The sequence below is a fragment of the Papilio polytes genome, unplaced genomic scaffold (assembly GCF_000836215.1).
Source record: "Papilio polytes unplaced genomic scaffold, Ppol_1.0 DF824191.1, whole genome shotgun sequence".
In the NCBI taxonomy this organism is placed as follows: domain Eukaryota; kingdom Metazoa; phylum Arthropoda; class Insecta; order Lepidoptera; family Papilionidae; genus Papilio; species Papilio polytes.
Window position 1 is genome coordinate 2,504,895 of NW_013525013.1, and position 20,945 is coordinate 2,525,839.

General features: G+C 35.7%; 1 long non-coding RNA gene across 2 annotated transcripts in view; it reads left to right on the plus strand.

Moving 5' to 3' along the window:
• Positions 1-180: 180 nt before the first annotated feature.
• The window catches only part of LOC106110953, a 56,252-nt gene continuing 35,487 nt past the window's right edge, over positions 181-20,945 (plus strand). Inside the window, exons 1-4 of one of the 2 annotated variants that reach the window (XR_001226134.1) lie at positions 181-267; positions 439-631; positions 1,397-1,530; positions 7,159-7,281. This is a non-coding gene — a long non-coding RNA (uncharacterized LOC106110953). Of the gene's footprint in view, positions 368-438; positions 632-1,396; positions 1,531-7,158; positions 7,282-20,945 lie in introns of both variants that reach the window. The other variant, XR_001226133.1, reaches the window with a different exon arrangement.

The window sequence follows — 20,945 nt, forward strand, 5'->3', positions numbered from 1 at the left end:
TTTTGCCTCGCAAGATGCCCGTTTGATGTTCCGTCAGGGAGACATAGACAATTCACTCCTGTTAAAAAAATCGATTCTAATCGTACTCAATCAATATCACTCCCAATAAATCTATTATAACATCCGTCAACGTTTTTATGACGGCAAATAGGAAATATTTCATACTTTTTTAATCTATGGCAATCTTGCACAAGAATTTAAAGGTTGTCAAATTTAAATACAAATGCGATGCGAAGTGAAATACCTTCATTTATTGTAAATAAAACGGTAATTGCTAATTTAATCTTACAATTTAAATCATTGCTGGATAACCCATTCTTTTTGATTTATTAGACGTTATAAATTTGTGGCAGACGTAACTGTGCATGTATGTAAAAGTTTATTATGCGATATTCCTTAATAAAGTTATTGTAGTTAATAGTTTATATTGAATTGCAGATGATAACATGTATGAAAGAGTAAAAACGTGCAAATCATGTGACGCATCCAGCTAATAGATTAAGTGACAATGTAGATGAACCTAACCTCAAAGTTAGTCAATAAATGCGCAGTTTTGTTATAGTGAAGTGTATTCAAGACTGATATAACCTGTAATACACTATAGCATCGAATACTTCTACAAGTAAATAAGGTAAATCACATAAATTTAGAGTACATTGATGTATATTGTATCTGGATCTGAATGCTGGGCCACCAAAGTTGCGGATGAAAGGAGATTGCATGTGGCTGAGATGCGTATGTTAAGATGGATGTGTGGTGTGACAAGATTGGATAAAGTTAAGAATGTGTACATTAGAGGAAGTTTGAAAGTAGCGCCAGTGGTGGAGAAATTGAGAAGCAAAAGGTTAGCGTGGTATGGACATATTATGCGACGAAATGATGGGGACATAAACCAGAAAGTGTTGAGATTGAAAGTGGATGGCTACAAAGGAAGAGGAAGACCGAAGAAAGTATGGATGGATTGTGTGAAGGAAGATATGCTTAAGAAAGGAGTGGATTCAGATATGACGGCTGATAGAGATGTATGGAAGAGCAGCACATACTGTGCCGACCCTCCATAAGGGATAAGGGCAAGTGGATGATGATGTATATTGTATGTAAGATGTATTAAATTCTTTAAAACATTTTGTTAGTCCGTAAAATAAAAATGTTGTATGGAGTAATCAAATAGAAGTCCAGTGACAGAATGGAGTAGTTTTTTAAGCAATTGTTTATTCACTTTTTGCGCTGTAAAACTAAGTTTGTCTAGTTGTGATTTACTAAAGAAAAACATTAGAAAAGTAAAATTTAATCTAACACCTGTAATGTCAGAAAAAACATTCAATTCTCCTAGCCTAATTTTTTTTAAAACAAATAATAGTCAGCCGCAAGGTTAACAATGTGTATTTTTTTCTAGATCTAAAAAAAATATTATAAAAACAGAAGAATCTCTGAAGAACCATAGTGGAACACTAACGATATATGCATACAAATGGAAGAAATAATATCCTACGAGGGAAAGTATTGTGCAGAGCTCCAGTTTAGTTATTGGTAAGTAAATTTATTAAAATTATTGCGAAATTTGTACTTAGTGTTATGTAAATTCATGCGGACGAAGCCGAGCGGGAACAGCTAGCTTAAAATATAAGTACCTACAGTTTAAATAACGTAACATTTCGGTGATGCGTTAAAATGGAAAATGTGTGTTCGCGTATTGACAATGCACGCGACATTTCTTTTTTAAAATATCCAGCTATGTTTTTGTTCAAAAGGCAGTACGTTCATCAACGTTCTCTATTACATTGAAATAATTCAAATGATTTTAGCGTTGAAAACATATGCAATACAGTGAACAAAATATGTTTAAATTCGAATGAATTTTCAAAAATGACTCCCAGGAGCGCTCTCGTTAGGTAATCGTCGTATTTCACCACTTCTTTTTTTTGTTGTCGTTTCGAATAAATTACGCGTATTTATAGTTAAAAGATCATTTGTTGAAATGGAGCCAAATTTCCGGAGCGCGTTTTCAACGGAGTTCACAAAAAGCGCCATAAATTGGCAAATAATCCGCCGCATAACGCAACCTTTGTTTGGCCACACGTGCTTTTAATATCTCGCTTGCAATCGCGTATCGCGGCTGTAACAATGCACGGATTTAGTCTTTGTGCGACACCTAAAGTAAACACTCGTAAAAACTTCCTTCCAGCGTACGGAATGCGAGATAACGTGTTAATAAATTTCATCAAACGCTGGCGATACAAAGCGGTGGGTTATTCTGCTGTCGTTCGACAATCGACGCTGTCGAATTTGTCATGCGACTGTGCTCTTTTGTTCGACGTATGAATGCAGTATGAGAAGGAAGAGCTTCCGGCGCACGTCTATCCGGAATCGATGGCTCCCGGCGATATCTCAACATCGATATTCAATACTTTTTTTTCCAAATTACTGTTGAAGTTTTTTATGCACTTCTCACTTTATTCACACAGGTAAATGATGAAAAAAAGATATAAAAACATTGAGAAGGTTTTAACTTTTTATTTATTAGTAAAAATGAGACTACACTATAATTATTTATATTCAGCTGGATCTCTTACTTAAGAACATTAATATCTGTCTTATGTAATAAGAAGCTTTCGCCCGCGACTCCGTCCGAGAATAAAAAAAAACAAACGCAGGAAACCTACGTGTTCTTTCAGAATATGTTCTTCATCTATGCTGAATTTCATCGAGATCTATTCAGCCGTTTAGGTGGCAAACTCTAGGCAAATTCATCCATCTAAACATTCGCATTTATAATGTTAAGAAAGAAGTAAGATTAATGAGGTGTACTGTTGAATGTAGATCTCTGATAGTATTACGATAGTTTTAAAGTGAATAAAACATAATAAAAAACGAAAATGTTAGTACACGAATGTCGGGATAAAGGTATGTTCTATGCGGATATTACGGCGAACATAATTTTTCTTGGCAAACGTTATCTCAAACTTTTCATGCAGGCTCGTGTTTCATTTTGAGTAATGGTCTTTTCTATGTAAAATGTGATAGCATAACTAAATGCTTTTTATTTAATTTTAGTTTCTTTTAATAATACTAATGTAAGCATTTTTTACTAGAAATCAGTTTTTACCTTAAATTAGCATAAAGAAAACTATTACACTCTGTAGAAAAAATTTCAGTGGAAAACATTTAGAAAGAAAATGGTTTGGGTAATTTTATTTATTATGCTTCTATAAATTAACAAGAAATACAATATTATGAGACCATAAGTGTCAATACTACGCTTGTTACTTCTCGAGCATTTCCCACTAACAAACAATCCTGTCGGTTGGGGATTTAAAAAAAAACAAGGGAAAATTCCAGCCATGTGTCGATAGCGCATCGGCTACTGGCCATGATACGCGAGAAAAAAAAACCGCCCGCGGAACAATCGAAGCGAACTTATAAAATATGTATGCTAGTGCTGGCTTTTGAAACTTGCACCCGTATCGACTGTTTTGACCGCGATCGCCATTTTTATGAAAATGCAAAAAAAATGTCGGCTAGTTTGATACCCACATGCATGTTTTGCGCTGTTAGTCCGTCGGTTTTGTTCCTATAATTCTTTTTTTTCTTTTTTCTTTCTCTTATTGTCTAATGGCTTTATGGTATTGATTTTCATTTTTATAAATGGAAATTTTTAACATTTCATATGGCCACACAAGATATGAATAGGTGAAATGTAGTTCACACAATTCTTATTTATTTTAACAAAAAACATATAAAATTAATACATATTATTATGCAATTTTAAAAAAGCTATGGTAATCACTGTTGTTTATTGTTTATAAAACAATGGGCGGAAATTTATAAAAGCCACATAAATCTAATCTAAAAATAATACCTCAATACACAGGAGTTGACAGCGGACATCCATAAGATGGCGCGGTCCTGATGTCTGCATTTCGTTATCTGTGCAAACGAGAAAAAAAATAACTCGCCATTGTGTCATGGTCATTAATTAAGTGGCCAGTTCTGGCGTTCTTGAGGTGTTACGAGGTTTGCACAAAAAGATCAGGTAGCTAAGGATTACACCAAAGCGAGGCGTTTAATGTTAATTTAGGTAAATATATATCCTTTTACTTTACTATTATTATTATCTTTTCTATACTTCTATACTATTATAATAAAGCATAAACACACACTTCTTTGTTGCTTAAGATGCCAGCAATTACAGCATATTTTTATATTACTTTTTCTTTCATAAAAAACCCTACACTTACGACACGCTTCAGGCTGTATATTACAGGTGGTAAATGAATTGAAAAAACCCTCACGTGGGAAAAGGACCATAAACTACAAGCTGCCAACATTAAGACAGCAAGGTTATTATGGTAACGGTAATTTTGACATTTGCAGTTGTGAATTTGACAAATATAAATAATAAAATAAACTTTCTATAATTTCATGCGGATGAAGCCGTGCGGGAACAGCTAGTGTAATCTAAAATGCGGTCTTCATTCACATATACTGTCATATTTTAACAAGCGGTTTGTGGACATTTCTTAGCCCATTACAATAGAGTAATGTAAGTCTATTAATTTGAACACATATTTCACATGTCAGTAGCAGATATAAATCATGAATAAAACTTGTACCTTTACCTTATAAAAACCTTTGTGTGAATCACTTTATCAGCTTCCATAAGATTTGAATCAGTGTACAACAAAGAACATAACATTATGTATTGCGCATACATAAGCAAGTGGTATATTTTAGTGCGGTATTAATACCGAGGGGCCGCCGGGTCGACGCCGCCCGCCGCCCTCTACATTTATTACGGGCCCGGCCAATTCGAATGTCATTTTTAACAGTCATCGCTAATTTGGCATTGTTTTGGCCGCTGACGCCACCTTTTTGCCAGCGACCATAAAATAGATAAAGTTTGTGTCAGTTGGCCAGCCTTAATTGATTATAAGCGTTTATGTGAGTTTTGATATACAATGTCGATGTTGTGGGCAGTTGGTTTTAGTGATTAATTACCTGTAATGGAGAGTCATTTATCATTTAGATTATTTAGGAATCACACGGGATCTAAATTGATCAATTTTACACTGTCTTTTTGAGATATCAATACATAAAACGTAATTGCACTGTCGAAAGTAAGGACACCCTATCTTATTGTGGCCAAGGCAAAAGATTTAGATTTTTGTGAAATTTAAATATTTAAAAGCAATGTAGATTATCGTGAATTAACATTTTTTATATATCGTTTCTTATAGATAAATAACCAAATTGACGCGAAATAATAAACTTAGAATTGTGAATGCAGGCGCAATGTTTCGAGCTTGTAGCGTGTGGAGTTGAGTCGAGTCGAGCAGTAGTAACGCAGCCAATATGTTAGGCGCTACGTCGTAGGCATCAAGGCGGGAGCTTGGCCTGCTATAAAGCACGGAGCAATAAAGAGAATGGATGCCGCCCATCGGCAGCCGGCCTCGCCGGCAGGATTACCCGAATCGCCACTATTTATCGCCCGTGCCTTGCGCCCAGGTACCATCAATCTATTTAATGATCGGGTCAGCACACGCTCTCGTTCTTTTTACGTCCGACGTTCGTTCGACAAAAAGAAGCAGCGAAGGCGAAGCAGCGAGATGGACGTTTGATGAGGCGCTTTTGTGTCGATCGTTGGCGCTAAAAGCGTCTACGAATGCAACGCTCTGTTATATAACGACAAGGTTAGGTTTTTACTATAGTAACTGATGAAAACATTTTGAAGCTCAATATTGTGCCAACATACTTCATTGGTTTAAATATAGTTTTTCTTTCATTTGAATTATGTTCATAGTAGTAATTAGTCTGTGTTATTATCAAAAGTTATTAAAAAATGCAGATATTTGTACTTCTAAGTTTAATAACAATTGTATTCGCAAGAGCAAAGAGCAAGGTTACGCAATATCATTTTTGAAAGATTTGTATTTTAATGTGAAGTTATAGACGCATGCCAGAAGGGTATATTAATGTTGTTTCTATGAGAAGTGTCGTAAATTTGTTGAAAGAGATCATACAGTGGAGTAGAATAAACTAGGCTATAACTATTAGACAGCGACTTGAGTCCGGTAAATGGCTTGAGAGATATGGTGAGGGCACAATGGCGAGGCCATTCGTATCGCCGCCGGCCAGTGGCCATGCATCTGCCGCGATCGTGCGCACGGCAATGGATGTGGGATTTGACGGCTCTTTATTCATTGTACCTCGCCTCGGCTTTGTCTAAACGATCTTTGTGTATCGCTTACGACTCCAACGTACTCGTACAAGCACTAGGCCCGGCTCGGAAATCGTTAGCATTGCCCAATTTATAGCGTAATAAAATTCTTGAATTGCGAGAAAAATCTTTGTGTGTGTTTATTGTACAGATGCCCAACGTATGCCTAATAAATGTTAGGATAAGAGTGTACTTACGATCTTATAATTTATTTATGTCATAGGTGGAAGAGCTCATGTGTCATTTTGCTTGTTTACGTTGGTATTGAATATTTACCAATGTTAGTAAAAATATGTCTTTTTTCATTTTTACAAGTGAATAACTACATAAAATTTGTGAACAACTATAAAAAGTTAACTTTATTTCCTTTTCGTTATTTTACACCGAAATCCATCTAAAATTCAATCAAATTTCTAATACAAATATTAGAATTTTCACCCAAAATGTGTTCGAATCAGTAAATCATGGTGGATATTCACGGGCGCGAGCCTACCTCAATAAACTTGCTTGTCGCCAAGGCGCGGTAAACTCGGTTACTTAACCCGGTAACGCCGCCCCACTGGGGAGGTTGCGCGTTTCCACTGTACATGTCAATAAAAGACTCGAAATATCCACTATCGTGTTGTTTTACTTTTGACACTAAGTTTTCGTTTGCGTTTGCCATATACATACCTAAATAGTAATATAAATAATCATAAATATTGTACAAAAACTATTTGATCCCCGATTCATGTGTTTGGGATATATTTTGTATATATAGGTTGTGAAGTTATTAATAATACTATTGAATATTCGCATTTAATACATATTTGAATAAGTACTTAAATAAATGAAACTACAAAATTTGACACAAACAAAAATAACATTAGAATTGCACAATTTCTTTAACAGTTTAGAAGTAATAGGATGAAATATAAATGTTGAATATTTTTTTCACGCAGATCCATGGAAACAGTGGACAAGGCGGACGGGCGCGTGGGCGGGGGCGAGCACTTCCGGTCAAGTCGCGGACGGCGTTCAGTTTCCGTTCGTCCAATTTGGCCACATTCAGGCCAAGGAAGGGGGTAAGACGTTGATATCCTCCTCTTCCACCCCTACTCCCACGCCTTTCTGAGGCAATTTCCCGGAAGGTCAAATGTGCTTCATTAATACAACATGTAAGCCTATAATAATGTGCTTTGAAAAGTTTACTTGATTCTGTTTTATAACTTTTTGTTAAATCTGATTTGGGTTACACTCGCGATTGAAATAAAAGAAAGTGAGCCAACGTTTGTCATCTATATCTATACTGATATTATAAAAACATTTGTATTTTGTATGTATTCAAATAACTCAAGAGCTACTGGGCTTCTTTCAAAAATTCTTTCACCATTAGAATGTTACGTTATCGCTGAGTAGCTTAGGCATTTTGGTATAATTTAGACGCTTCTATCTTAAAATTACGTACTAAAGGGGATATTTATCATTTTTTGAGTAAGTATCGATTAATAGAAATTAAAAAGAGTATGCAGATTTCTATTCGAAGCGATCTAGGCAAATATGTCTCACTTCATTACATTAAATTATAACTTTATAGTTTTAGTTTATCAAGGAAGGTTGCGTAAGGTTAAGCAATTGACACCAAGGCGACAGAGCCCTCGTGCCCTTAAAGCGGCTATAGGTGGCCGACAACAGCTCATTAAGGAGTCGGAAGGGTAAAAAGTGTAGACCCTCCGACGCATCAGCCCTTTTGTAAAAAGAGGCTTAATTAGGGCTCGTGCGGCTGCCCTACAACCCCTGTAACTTTTAATAAATGTTCGAAGCGTGGCATTTACATCCCGCAGCTATACATACATCTATGTATCTAATTTTATGTACAGATTATAAGACTACCCTACTCAAAGTAATTAAGACGGTTAATTTCATAAAAAAATGTATTAAGTACTACTTTTGTTTTATAAACCACTGACATAAGTTGCAAGGATTCGAACATACATATATTTGTAAAAGCTACAAATTCTAACAAACATCCATCCTATTTTAACTATTGCATTTATAATATTAGTAACTTTGTAAGATCAGCCTTGAAGCTTGTATAAATTAAAGACTTCAGTGTGAATAGCAGTATAGTTTAATGATAAAGTAATATTATTGACGGACTATTGCTAATTGAATTCGACGAGTAAACGAGGGTGCTCTGTATGAATAGTTAACATGTATTTCGTACCTCAGAGTGCATATATTTCGTGGGAAGAGGCGCGCGTGTGCGCAAGTCCTCGTGGGAAGGTATTAAATATCTCGTATCAGTGAACATTACTAGTTGCTGAATGAAACCCTCAGATTGGAACGCATGATAGTGATTCGTACATGCAGCCAGTTTAAATCGACCTCACCTGTTTACTGGCAGACTTATTGATAGCTGATCGTTGTATTAAAGTGTAGGGGTCCACGTATACTGGTTGAATTATTTTAATAAAGCGATGCGTATCCTTATCAGTGCCATCTATACGCCGCCAGCACAATGACGGATGATCCCATAATGCGGACGTAAAAAAATTGGGGAGCTTTGTCGCGATGTTTTTGCCAACACTATTCCGGTTTATTGTTGCGTTGTTTAATTTCATGGGGATTTTTTAAGCAAATGATACGGTTTTATCTTTCCTATCTTAAATCATAAATAGTATACTTTTACAAGATAATATGCGTTTGCACAAATACTTCAGGGAGATGGGGGCTTAAATATGTTTGCGAAACTCAATTGAACTACTTCTTATCATTTTTATTAATAACTATTATAAATGCGAAAGTTTAGAGGGATGTTTCTTTTTACGCATCTCCAAGACAATTAAAAAGATCTCTCTTCGGTATTAAGTCAAACGTTGTCTGGAAGAACACATAAGTTACTTACTACGCTTTTAATTCCGCGCGGAATAAGTTACGGAAAAAGGCGATTTTCTTGTTAAATTAAAGTTAAATGGAATAACTATGTCGAAGGATCGTCACATACAGTTAATAGTACCTATGCAATGCCGTCCTGTCAATAGTAACGTAGTCGAAGATCTTCAATCCCTTAAATAAAGATTCATGGTGTAATTGCATTAGGATAGAATGACTCAATTCCACACAAATGTACATTGTTTATGCGTTTAGGAAGACGGACAGTAATGAAATGAGCATAAAGACGCTGCCACAGCGGCGGCGTATCTGAACGATCAGTGGGATTCAATGGAGGTTATTTACATAGCAATAAGGTGGAGATAGCGTCTCCATCGCGTCGGCTTATCTGCGTTATTGCTTGTGTGCACGCGGCTTATAGCCTCACAGAAAATGAACTGGGGAGTCAAGAAAATAAAGACGTTTTGAACAACCGTTTTTTTTTAATTTTGAATTTGAAGTTTGTGCACATTTTGTTCTAAGTCTCTTAAAAATTGCAACAGAATCAGTATAAGGTTGAAATCGCAACTGTATCTGTTTGTCGAACTATCAAAGTTCATGACCTTTAATTGAAAGAAAAATATGAAGATATTAACGGCGAGTGACAACACAGGGGCAGGGGCGAAAGCGAAATATTAAAATTAAAATTTATGAAGTGTGACTGCCGGCGTGGCGAAACGATTTGTATGGAAATTTGTTGAAGCGCCTCAGCCGGGTGGTAGCGCCCCGAGGTGCCGTTTGATGACATAATTTGGGACAACGAACGTAAAAGCGTCCAGATTTATGTTTGTTTGCTCGACGCTTTATTGAATATTGTGGAGAGGGATGCGGGTTTATGGACTATTTGTGTTCATGTAACATACATGTTTATATGACATACGGGAGTAGGTACACTGATTTTGCTTATGCTACGTCAGACCTAATTGAGACTGATACAGAGTGATCGACTCTACCTATGTTCATTTGTGTTATAGCAAACGTTTTTGGGAAATATGCACTCAGGTCCATGCACCAAACATTTAAATATATGTCTAGTTTTCGACGTAGAGTCGTAATTTTCATCCTAGAATAAATTGAATTTTTAAAAGTAAACTTAGATGTCACTCTCAATATAAGGGCATAAACACTGCTATCATTTTATTATGCAAAAGTATAGAAGGCACATGTCGTGGGCTGCCAAATAATTACACTTCTATGCAATCCAATGTTTTCTCGCACTTTTTTTCGGCCATAACCAACACGTTATGGCTCGCGTTGCAACGCGGATAGATAAATTTTTAAGCTGACAATTTTATGTCGCTGCGGCTTCTATGTATATCCTTTGTAATTGAAATAGTGCGGGGGAAGTGGTGGGGTTGAGTTTAGATGTTGCTAAAATTCAAATAATTGTTTGTAGCGATTACAATCGTAAGAAATATTATAGTAATTATTTTTTAAGTAACAAAGCTTGTGTCATCAGGTAGGCTGGCCTAATTCAACCTTTGATTATCTTAATTAGAGTCGGGTTTATGCAGTATCGTATACTGGGCCCTAAAATGTAACAAACACCTTTATTAGTGTAATATAGAAGGATTTGTAACAGATATTTTATGAATCAGCAAAAGTAAATATAACAAAGTTTATTTTTCTCTAAACAAATAAAGAATTTAATTGACTCGTATATAGATAAACCAAATCATCAGTGACGTTCACACGAGCGACACACGCGGACACGACAGACCAGTCGCGCTCCGTCGCACGAGCATGTTGAACGTCAATTACAATCGGCGTCTTTTCATTTATTCAGGATGATTCGTGCTTGTCTTTATTATTAGAGTAGCTTTTTGTGGATCGCCTGAACAAACAAATGTATAACCGTCGTTTTATTGGTTGTAGACTCGTAGACCAGATTTTGTCTATTATTAGTCTTTAGTCGATACTTGAAATAGCAGTGATTAAACAAGTTTCGAACTCTTTCATTGCGGAAATTGTCATGTTATATTCGTAACAAATGTACGTTACTTACATTTTCGTCTAATTTTGGTAATACTTTGTAAATAATCGTTCCATAAATGCATATAAATGATATATTATATTATACTTTTTAATAAAACCTTTAAATAATCTTCATTAGAGTTTTATTTACTTCATACATTGAATAGCAATCCCGACGAAACACTGCGTCCGTACTGAATTTGACTACGTAAATACACGCGGCTCTTTTCACTTCATACGTAAAATTTCATATTCATAAAAAACTTTTATACGGCCGTATGCGATCATTAATATTAAAAAATTGTACATCAATTTATATTTACGGCAGTCAAAATCAAAGCCGATGCGTTCGCAGCTGCATACGGTACAAATGCAAATGCGGGAGGGGGTGTTGTGATCGCGCAGTTGGCTGCATTGTGCCCCCCGCCCCCGCCCCGACTCGCCCCGCTGCCCCCGCGAGCCCCGCCACCCCGCACATCCCGCGAGAGTTTGTTTTTCGGGGCAAATAGCTATAGGCTTGATAATGGTCTCGCGGGCCGCATATGAGCTCCGCATGTTGCTCTACTTACTAATATTTTATTTTGTCTGTATGTAAATGAAAGCATAGTAATAAATATGTTTATAACCCGAATAGTGTAGATTGGCAGTACCTACGCTTTCTAAAGATGTATCTAACATCTGCAACAATGATAGGTTTAACATTATGAGAATCTAACGGTGCATTAGTTTTAGCATTTAATTAAAATAATCCAAATGTTACCAACAGATTGAAAAAGAGGTCACAGACCGCTCAGGGGAGTTACACAGTTTATTTGGAACTCCAAATTACGCGAAAACCGCATTATGATGCAATCTCATGATCAGCTATTTTATTTTTAGAAAATTAGTACTGAAAAATAAAATAAGAATATTTAAATTAAAATTTTCGAAGTAGAGCATACGAACAATCGGTTTCATTGCAGCGGAGTGGCGGATGGGTTTTGATTTTTGTAGTTTCGTATTATTTGCGTATTTATCCGCCCGCCGGCCGGCAGATACATTTATTTGCGCCGTGCCCCCTTCCAGGCCCACCCGTGGCCCCCGTGCCCCCGCGTTCGATTGATCGCGATATCATTGCGATAATAGGAGTAGCAGGTCCACGCGGTTCCGTCGCGCGAAACACGCGAATATGGAGCTCTACCGGACCGTGAATACGTAATCGGTTTACACTCAAGTACTCACTCTACAATATATTACCTAGGTATACAAAAAATCAACGAATGTGTATGTGCTACAGAGTACTGCAAAACGGGTGGACTCAGATTAGTAAATAACAAGCAATCTCCAAACTAGCCTATCATTTTTATCTACACATTAGTAACTATACATCTTGTATATGGCGCTGATTTAGAATGTGTGCCAAACGAAACTATAAACAAAATTATTGCATACAAAAATAATACAATATTAAAAAGAAAACCGATGGTTGAGTTGGACGTTTATGAAGTGTGAAATACCACACTACGTTACCTATCAATCATTGTAAAACAACTTCTGGGTAATCCGGTGGCACAAACATCGCAACAAAACATGCAAATGACATCCAAACACAATACAACCCGAGTCTCATGCAAATTAGCCGCGAAGGAAATAAACTTCGCCCTTAAACGATACGGTTAAACTTTTAACCAAATATACCGTCAAACGTTTGACGATGGAATAATAAAAAAAGATTTGTCATATGCACACACGCTTTGAGTTGGTTATCAATTTAGAAGTCGGCATTATCCGCATAATGCTAGGGGGCAGGAATAAAACATTTCAATTTGGCGATCCGGTTACGACCCCCGTTACGAATCAGCATTGTGGCTCTGCTCCCTGTGTAGTTTTAGTTTTTGTACAGTCGTATACTATTTATAGCAAGTGAATGAAATTTAAAATTATCAAACATTATTTTCTTTGATTACCGATTGATGATTGGAAGCCTCTTTTCAATACCTTTTTAGATTAACTCATTTAAAATTATTATTTTCTTAGCATTTTTAAATACAAATAAACTCATAGGCATTTTGTTTTGGGAGGTTTTCAGTGCACTTCATTTTATTTAGATATCTTAAAAATATTACAAATTTTACAAGACTCTAAAAATTCAAATTAATATAATATAAATTTCATCTCCCAGTAGCTAAAAGTTCCCTCGCTATAAGACAATTTAAATTTCAGGCCCCCCATTTATACAATACTGTAGATAGGAAACATAAGATAAGAGGTATGAAAATATTTCATATGCAGAAAATAATTAAAAAATGGTTAGAAGAAATGGACTATAACGCATGTGAATCAATAATAATATCTAATGATTAATATTTATCAGTATAAATACATTATTATGTACACACTCCTTACATTCATCTAAATTAACAACCACTCACCATACAAACATACACACATGCCAGCACACACACACATTCTAGCACATGCACACACCTACACCTACATACTTACCTAACTAATAAAGTTATTATTAATTAATATGAAATAATGGTGAATTGCTGAATCTATTTTGTTTTTTGAATTTTGTTATAATATTACACAAATTAAGGGAAGTCATTGGCTCCTTTAATACAGGGGATTAACCTAGTAAAGGAGCCAAGGATATACATATAATTGAACAAAATACCGAATTAAAAATTAGAAGTAAAAAAAAAAAATGTGAGAAACGTATTTGTAAAATTATATTTGAATTGTGATATTGTATGTTTGTTTGTATAAATAAAAAAAAAAAATATAATTTAAAACAGTTATGTGCAGGATTATCACCACATTGGGTACCCAGTGCAGTGTATGCTTGGTTAAGTCGCGCCTCCTCGCAGCCGGGCTTACAAGAAAGGGGTAGTTAGCTGCTATTGTCTCACAGCCCCAACGCGTTCACAAGCATACGGCACAACGCAAAACGTCATAACTAACAGATAAATAAAATATAAAATACTAGTTTTTGAGCGCAACTTTGTTCGCGCGTTAATAAAATGTAGTAAGTTGCCTAATTGTTACTCCAGGTTATGTTCTATATCTGTGCCAATTTTTATTGTGATCTTTTACCTACATTTGGAGACACTTATAGTAATAATCAAACATCCATCCGAAAAATCCATCCGTCAAAGTACGATAGTACGATGTAGTAAAGCTATTGTAAACTGTTATCGTATTCATTTGCTATTTTTTCTAAAATAATATTTCCTTTTCATATGAAATAATTTAAATGGGACATTACCTAATAAAAGTTTAAACTATATTTAAACTTTTACAAATAATTTCTCAATTTTAAATATTGTAAATTTAAATTTGTCGGTTACCACGTTTTACATTGGGAAAGTCGCGAACCCCGTGCTCCGTTCCCCCGTTCCCGCTCTGTCCCCACAAAGACGCGGGACATGGAAAACACTTAGCTCTGTTGACACTACACTTTACCGCCAATTCTACTCCAGATTCACCCCGAACGGGACACTTTGGATGCAATAATTGTCGTTTCGAATGCTGCGAGCAAGTCCAAAGAAAGCTCCTAAACATTTTTATTTTTAATTCTTCGTTATTTCTCTTTAATTAAATAATGATAGTCTACAATAATAAAAAAGACACAAAGTAATTATTTCTCTATTTAATCTTACCAACATTATAAATGCGAAAGTTTAGATGGATGGATGTTTGTTAGAGTATGTAGCCTAAAAGGCTGAACGGATCTCGATGAAATTTGGCACAGATGTAGAGAAAAGTCTAGAAGAATACTTTTGTTTTTTTAATTCTACGCGGACGGAATCATGGGCGAAAGCTAGTTAATAATATTTCCAACAACATTTTCAAGTTTTTTCTTAAATAACATAACAAACTTCGCCTGAGATAAACTAGGCGTAAATAAGAGCTCTAAGTTCATTTTAAGTAATCCAAGAGTAGTAACAATAAAAATGTCAGATAAAACTTTACGAAACATTGAACATTTATAGAAAATCTTTCAAAATAACGTTACTAAACTAATTTATTTCTTATAGATAATTTGCTTTAAAATGTGAAGGTTGAAAATAGAGAAGATTAAATGTCGTTATCTATTTTGGATCTATTTGTATAATATTGTATACAAACGTATAATAATTTATAATAACAATAGAATAAAAATTCTTTTTTAATATTTAACAAAATTGAAATGACGTTTGAAACAGTAGCGCGGATGTAATGAAGGGCCGCCACCGTATTATAAGCGGACTGCAAATCTAGTTTGGAAGGGGAGTGCGGCAAGTTTGGTGAGCCTCCATGGCCAGACGCTCACCACACTCCGGCGTGTACGTAGCCCCTCGACGCAGCCCTTCGTAACGTCAAAAATAACCATCAAACTACAAGCTAATTTCAACTATAAACCAATTCATGCACAATCCAAAATCTGATAACGAATCAAATGTTATACGTTCTTATGGAAGTGTGATGCTTTAGCAGATTGCTATAACGTGTTCTTTGTCGCTTTAGCCACGTCCCTCTCACACAATGGCATACTTATTAGGGATTTAGTCCAGATATTAGTTGGGGAAGGGTATTGTTTGGGTTTTAATAGAATCCAGCGGCGCCCCGGGAGGTTGGGTATACACGCACAGGCCAGCTCTGTGTCGTATATTGCACGTGGTGCGACGCGGTATGCAGTGAATTGTTTTAGGGATCGTAAAATGCGATGTTTTATACTGCTTAAGACGTTTGGTCGTGCCGAATAAAGTATAGATTTATCCACGTATCGAAATTAGAGAAAAATATTAAATTCACGTTTTATCCTTAAGAGAATCTAGTAAATTCTTAAAGAGAATAATACCATAGTTTTTAATTAATACATTTTACATGAATTAAGATACTGTGATTCGCAATAACAACGACAACAATAAATTGATATCTACCCAATCGGAAAATTAGAAAACATGGGCTAAAAACTGATAATTTTTGTAATATCTTCATCATTTGGTATATCTATATCTTTACCCAATTAGGTGGTGACTTGTGTTATGTGTTTAATTTCTGATTCATGAAGCTGTTGTAACGATTTCTTTATTTGCGCTGGCGCTGGCGTGAGTTTGTTTAACGGAGGCTATTTATAGTTGGATGCACGCAGCGGCGCGGCAGAGTGGATGCACGGAGATGTGCCCCCGGTGCCCGCGGTGCGTGCTGGATCGATAGGTGCCCCTCGATCGCGCCCCTTATTGAAAATTATAACAATGGGACACCGCGCTCTCTGCCGCTGCCGCCCTCTTAACACTCACTGATTTCGGCAACGAAACATGGATACGACTGCAAATGTATAAAATAAATCAATTAATTTTAGTTCAATAAGTAGAAGTTCCAATCTCATTATTAAACTGATAAAAGTAAAAGTAAATCCAATTAATTTAATTACATTAGGAGATAATAAAATTGCACTAACAAATAGGTATAATTTTTTTCATTGACGGTTACCCAGTCAAATATTAAATAGTGTACAGTTGCGATAAAAACGAGAATACATGTATGTTTAGAATTCAATCAGCTTATCCATATGTTGACATATATGATGCGGACGTGTTAATATATTGGTCGAATCGGGTCTGAAGGGCCGAGGGCGGGCGCGGGCGGCGGGCGGCATGCAGGGATTATAATGAGGCGCAGCCCCACTAAGCATTTTCGACATGCGTCGCCGTCACCCGGCAAACATTCGGAAGGCCGTGGGGTCGCCGGATAGTGCAATGTTCGTATCGCGAATCACATACAACGACGTGTTTAGACGCATAACTCAATGCGTCTATCGTAATATTACAGTTTTGCTGAATATATCTCTTTTGATTTAATTTGATTTGAATAATATCTCTTTTGCAGGAATGTAAAGAATAAGTTGTAAATGTCTTATAGAGAATGCACAAAACTTAATCCGATAAAGTTTATACAGCATAAGACGAGCGTGTATATGTTTAAAGCGAGAACACACTTTTGACTAAACTATAGCACAACTGTTGGACGCTTATCGACTGTTTCGCAGCACATTCAACTGTTTGTTACACAACTAAAAATCGAGTAGTGTGCGCACCTTTCTAAAACCTCATAGGAATCAAAGCGCGACAAAACATGTCTGCGAAAGTTTAGTCAAACGTATTATATGCGCTGTCTTATAAGTGTGCAAATGACGTCAGTCAGGACCATACCAAAATGAATTCTCTCTCACTGATTCTTCCTAATACATCTTCATACAAAAGTAAAACTAGGCCACACAAAAACCCCGTCATCACGCGGTGAAGAAGTACCCAGTGCCACACTGTTGCAATAATCAGTACACTACGTACTGTCCACGAACACCTCAATCATTCTTTTTAAACTGACAGATCCCCGTCGACATCTATTAACGTGATAATTCTAAACGACGAAAACACGCAAAAGCTCCCGTAGATGCATGAAATTAACGAACAAACGTAACACAAAACGACAACAATACGTTTAACAACATCTAACTTCCAAACAATCCTAACAATAGGAACAAAATGATAAAAACAATGCATCAATACTACTGAGGCGTGACAAAGAGACGAATTCTTCGGGCGTTCACAGTAATGTCACAATGTAGGATCTCTTGACTAATGAGATCCGAGAGCGGCCGCATTGTGGCCCGTTTATTGCACCCACGCGATACCATAATGAAATTAGTTACACTGTATTTTGCCAACAACGTTTTCTACTGCATGTCTTCATTCTAAGAAATAGTGTGTTTAAAAAAACATGCGCGTGCTTCGGATGCTGACGATAAAAACCAAAAGGGTGCCTTAAATGCGTAAAGCAAGTAATAAAAGTTGACACAGTTACGAGTAACTACAACTTATAAAATGCTATTTTTCCAACAGCTTATCAAATCACACACCTAATTTCGTAATTACTCTAAGATGTGTGTTGAAAAAACAACCTATTGTTAGGTTGTTTTTTTAGAAACGTTGCTTTTCTAAGACATTTTAAGATAAGAATAATAAAAGTTTTCTTAGTACTATAACGTAAATAAATTCCAGTTACATATTTTTAGCTAGAAAGCGTCTATTTTTTTATTAATTTCTTTAACAATTTTTTATAACAACGAGTTTCTTGACGATAACTTTATTGTCGGTTGCCAGTTAGTAGATTTTACATAACCAAATACTATTTTTCAGTCACATCATAAAGATATTCAAACGGTGTTGGTAAGCATTATTATCGTGAAATTTTTAATTTAGTGATTTATATTTTAGGTAGTTAAAATGACTACTTCTCTGTTCAAGGTTTCTCTAACATTACGTACAATTAGAAACAAAAGAAGCAACACCAGTGGCAGGGCCGTATTATTTATGACAACAGAAGCCGCTTCACAATGCCTTGCAAAAACTGTTGCCATTATGCGACAACAATAAATAAACATTTAGAACAATGACCATCAATATCAATATTCGTTTGTTGTACATATTTGTCTCATTTTATCCACATCAAAATATTTTTAACATAAATTACACAAAAATATATCTATGCGTACGCAAGATGAACTAAATAGATAACGCATATTTTATTACACTTGTACTAATAATATGGACTTTTCTTAGGTACAGATTAATTAATAAAATCAATAATTTTTAGGAGAAAAATACCCAAACACATATAAAAAATGAACCGATGTAAACAAGCTTTTACAACACAAAATTTCCGTTATCTGAAAGTAAACAAACAAAAAAAAACAATGAAAAAGTTCGATAGACGTCAAAATCCCGCTACAATTTCTTTATTAACAGAACAAGGCATTGCCGCAGGCTCTCAACCCTTTCTTTTCAATTATTGCTCAAAACTGTTGTTTTATTGCTCCAGTGATAGTTAACAGTACTAATATTAACGGGACAAATCTACGTCATCATCCCGCGCCGTATCGTGGCGGTACCGTTAACTTCAAACAAATAGCTAACGGTCCAAGTGAACCATTTTCGAGCAACCCTTCCACAATTATGAATACATTATTACACAAGACACCGTAATTGTATTACCGTTGGATACAAAGAGTAATGTTATTCGTCCTTGAGAAAGAAAGTACAAAGGACTTTCTCCGTGAAAGGATTGTGTCGCTTCCTGGTCTGGTCGTGACGAATTTGTACAGTACTTGCTAGGAAATGTAGCGGTACAATATTGTTTTTACATGATACGAATACTTCTAAGATAAACAACAGCAAGTAATTTAAACAAAAGAAATCAAGTAAAAATAAATGATAAATCTCAATACAGACTCATCAAAAATCTTACTAACTAGTTGTTGCTCGTGACATTGCCGAAAATTAAATAAAAATATAGCCTATGTTTTTTAAAATCCGCCCAGTAGTTTTTGACTTATTTCAATACATACAAAAATCCAAACATACAAATCTTTTCTCTTTATAATATTAGTATAGGAAAATCGCATCTCAAATATTTTTCGTACTAATGATCCCGATATTAAATAAATGGAATCCTAATGTATTACACTATACCTAAGGTGTACCACTACCATTAAATGCGTCATAAATTAGTGTAGCACCACACCGGTCGTCGGGACACGCGTAGTCAGTTTGACGTGGCGATTAGCAAGGATTAGGGCTGTTTGTCCGCCATGATGACATTACGGCTGAGACACCTCTGCGAGGGATGATCAAATATTGACACAGGTCTGTTTACGTGGCTGAATATAAATTAATAACACATAAACACAAACACACCGCTACTTAAATGATTTAGATAAATGTTTATTTACATATTGTAAGGAACTGGTTATAGTATACATAACTTTGATACGATGAACTGAGTTTTCTTATTAATATTACAAATGCGAAAGTTTAGATAGAAGGAAGGATTGTTAGAATTTGTTAGGCTACAAAATCTGCTGAAGAGATCTCAATAGAATTTGGCATAGATATAGAGGATTGTCTAGAATAATATATAGGCTCCTACCTTTTTTTATAATTCCGCACGGACGGAGTCGCGGGCTAAAGCCAGTAATTAACATGTTTACTTTTGGCTTTAAAATTATTTTGACAAAATGTGTTACAATAGTTAGTAAGACCTCTCAAACGTAAAGTGATATTGTAACTTATCTCTCGTTTACTAATTTTAAAACTGATTTCAATGTAATTCAACTATGATAACTGTATCAAATCTTTCATTTAATGCTTACAATTAACTCAATTGAAATCCCAACCAAATACAGAGCGCAAGTAAATGTGTGACAACTGAGTGAGGTGTTCTCTAATAGTGTCTTAGCCGTTGAGTAAGACAAAGTCGACTTAATCCGGGACGTCTTTATTCGCCGCCCGAGATCCCGGGACCCGCGTTATTTGGGGATGGATTTAGAAGATTAGGCGACGTCTCTTCAACGTAACTTGGCTTTTGCCGGTCGTGTTAAAGCATTATGCAACAAGCTGAAGTCTATTAAAGCATTTAATATGATCGCTTGTGCAATTGGATTTGGGGTAAATGACAAACTGAGGAACTCTGTTAGCTGCTCTGCTGTCTATTGACTTATTAACGTACTTTGTCATTTCTTAAATTTATAGTAAACTTTTCAATCAGACTAGTTTTTAATCTTTAAGCATTTGCTATTTGTAAAACACTTCTGTAAAATGAGTACCATTAGAACAATTTTCCCTCAATTAGCTATGAAATTTTAAACCTCAGTAAAACCAATTTAAAAAAAATTTAATCAAAACATAGCTGCAAAAATATTCGCAATCACAAATTCCAATTTCAAAAATTGCAGTTAAAACTATTATACTAATTCTAAATAGCTTAGCTAACTGGATACGGCAGGCGGGAGGCGGCGGGCGTCGGGCGGCGCGTT